Raw genomic sequence first — 3,418 nt, forward strand, 5'->3', positions numbered from 1 at the left:
CGCAAAAAGATAGATATATTCGTGTGATTTTAAGCCCTCACATGGTACTGCATCAAAAATCGAATCGGATCTGTCGATCGATAAGTCCCGAAATGGGGTACAATGAACCTTGTTCAATTTAATCGCCAGTAGACTCAAGTTTGCGCGTTGACTACTAAAAAAAAACAATATTCGTATCGAAGAGCGGTTCGTCGACAACACTTCGCTTAATGCCTCGCCTAGCATCGTACGTAATAGGGTCATGAGCGATAACCAGCTCCACGATTATCTGAAAGACGAACCAAATGAGCTTCGAATAAGCCGGACGTCATAAACAGAGCACAGCAATACTGGAAGCCGGCCCATATTCTATCACTCTACAAAGCGCAGGTCCGGCCCCATATGGAGTATTGCTGTCATCTCTGGTCTTTAAGTCTTAAGACGTCGCTTCATTGTGTGTCTTCTACCATTTGAATTTATTGTGGGGAGTTTTCCGAGGAGTTTTTAACATATTTAATGCCGCTGAATTTCACCTTTACATGACACGCGTCAAATAAGGATATCATCCCCACCTGCTGGATGTCTAGCATCCTATACAGAGCTGTCTCCAATAAAATTTCTTGCACGTGCAACCAAGCTGCGGACGGAGCTTCTTTATATGGTGTTTTCAGGACGATAGGATATGGGTACCTTCAAAACACGTACACCTTTCTAAAAGGCCGGCAATGTGGGGGGTGGTTATCGTTTTACATCAGATGACTCTTACGCTTGTATGTCATTCACATTAATAAAACAATCCCGGGAAATACCTGTAGGTACTATCACGAATTGTTTATTCAAAATAACAGTTACTTATGTAAATTACTATATAAGAACTGTTTGTTATTCATAAATTAATTATACATTTGGTAAGTAATTACTTAAACTAGGTCGGGCTCATAGTTATGTGGCATAAATGTTTACACAATATTATTGTGTTCATTGTCGAGTGAAATACGAAACAAGTTTTGCTTATCATTCAGCTATGACAGACATTTGTTTTTATTCTTATACAGTGTGGCGTCACAATGACGACATTAAATAAACACGCGGGTAGAGCTATTTAAGCGTAATCTTAAAATATTAAATAAATATAGTGTCTACGCTAGCTCGCGGCTACTAGATTACTTACAGGTGTTCCGAAATGATTTTATGAAAAATTTATTTTTTTATGATTACAGTTAAGTGGCTCTACCCGTGAACACACTTCATTTAATGTTGCCACTGTAGAGTCCCGCTGTATAGCTTTTAGAGACTACGTAATTAGGCTAATTTTATGTAGAATATTCCTTTATAATTTCTCCACGTTTAAATATTTAAAACGCCTACTTGCCACTCTAAGCAATCCCCATTAATTGTAGAATGTCATTAGTATTATTTTAAAAGTACTTAGAAAAAAAATCTAATAAATGGGAGGGAACTTGGACTCTTAACTTTAATTTGAAATATCATGTATTTTCTGGAAGTCTGTCTGTATGTCCGGGCTACACGAAAAAACATGAAAAAAAATTTGCATGAATAAAGAATAAGAAATCGGGACTGCTTTATAACATGTACGCGGACGATGTCGCGGGCAGCAGCTACACCCTATAAATTGATTTGATTCCCTTGAGAATGTCGAAATATACACTTCTGTGGCAAACTCATATTTGAATGTATGTATATATTTTTTGGGGGTATGTTTTTAACGTTAACGTATAAAACGTTTGATTTTTTTCACAGCTTCAATTTCAACTCGATACATCCACCCGTGTCCGAGATAAAGGGTCTGGACAGACAAAACTTTAACGTTATGAATTAATTGATTTAGTTAAAAAATGGGTAGTAAAATGACCAAGTGCTTAAACCTCAAAATAATACATCCAACTACGTTGTATCAACATTTGAATTAATAAAAAAAAATATAGTTAACATCACGCTTTTTAATACCAATACAAGCAAAGTTCGCTATAAAAAATATGTATGTATATATACAGAAAATGATAGAGGTTTTCATTTGTGCGCGCAGCATGGAAAATCTATGGTATATATTTTAATAATTGTGATTTTAAAAAAGCGTAACAAAGTATGTACCCGCATATGTATAAGGGAGCCAAAACTACTCTTACCTAGATTTTATAATCGCTGATGTAGAAATAAACTAAATTACAAGGTACCTTCTGTAATATATAAACTTCCTACATCTTTATAACGATAACGATAACGTCAAAGCAGATAACAATTAAAAATATTAAAGTAAAATTAAAAAATTATTATCTTGATAATTATATAATATATAGATGAATGCTATGAATATGAAACACAAACATTTTGTATAATATCTATTTAGATTTCAGGAGCGAGCGATTGGGTTTTTAAAAATAGAAATTAAAATTAAAATTAAAATTAATATTTTAGAATCGAAATAAGAGTTTATTATTTATGAATGAAACCTAATATAATAAAAGTTGCTTATTTAATCAAAACAAATCTTATAACTATATTTACAATACTACGACTACATAAAATTAAAACTATCATTACGTGGAAGCGTACCAAGAATACTGGCAGCATTACCGCGTTGGATAGCAAGGCTGATCCGTTGACCGAAATAGCTGCCAGCGCTTGGGTTTCCAGTAGCCTTATGTAGGCGCGAAGATAGTATTTTGAACATTCTCCGTGCCTTTGGGCCCAACGGGCCAAGTGTCTCGACACCAAACGGCACAAAGATGTATGACTCACTGAGACCAACATATTTGCGACGCTTGCTGTCTTCGGCAGTCGAAGCAGCAGCCCCAGCACCAACTGACGTAACTTGGACATGAGAAGGAGCCAGAGTGTCGACGCAAGTAGCGTCCCACACCAGCGCACTTCCCCGTGCCCAAGCCACCAGCGTCATTCCATCAGGACGCTTGCCATCGCGGCGGGTAATACCATTTGGCTCTAAATTAATGAATGAATGAAAACTATATTAATAGCAAACACAAACCACACAGAATAATAAAAGTAAAAAAGAACTTACAGAGGTAAAAAAAAATAAGAACTAATAACATAAAAATAATATAAATGACAAAAAAAAACAAGTATATAAATAATATTATAGGAATTATCTTAATTTAAAAGTACTGTGTAGCAGTTATTGTTATTAAAAGGAGCTGACTCAGCGTCATGCTACGTTGGTATAATACCAACACAGCGCTGATTTTCAGCAGCCCCTTGGTGACCCATTGAGTAACTACTATTGTTAAATATTTGTTGTAGTATTAAAGGTTCCATTAACTTATTTACTTTTAAAAGATGAAATTTGGTACTACTGTTCAGAAATTAGATACATAAATATTAAAATAATTGCAGTTTTACAAATATTGGCAACAATACAAACTAATAGTTCGATCCCATTATGTATTATTAATACATATAT

This window comes from Leptidea sinapis, chromosome 8 (assembly GCF_905404315.1).
Source record: "Leptidea sinapis chromosome 8, ilLepSina1.1, whole genome shotgun sequence".
Classification (NCBI taxonomy): Eukaryota; Metazoa; Arthropoda; class Insecta; order Lepidoptera; family Pieridae; genus Leptidea; species Leptidea sinapis.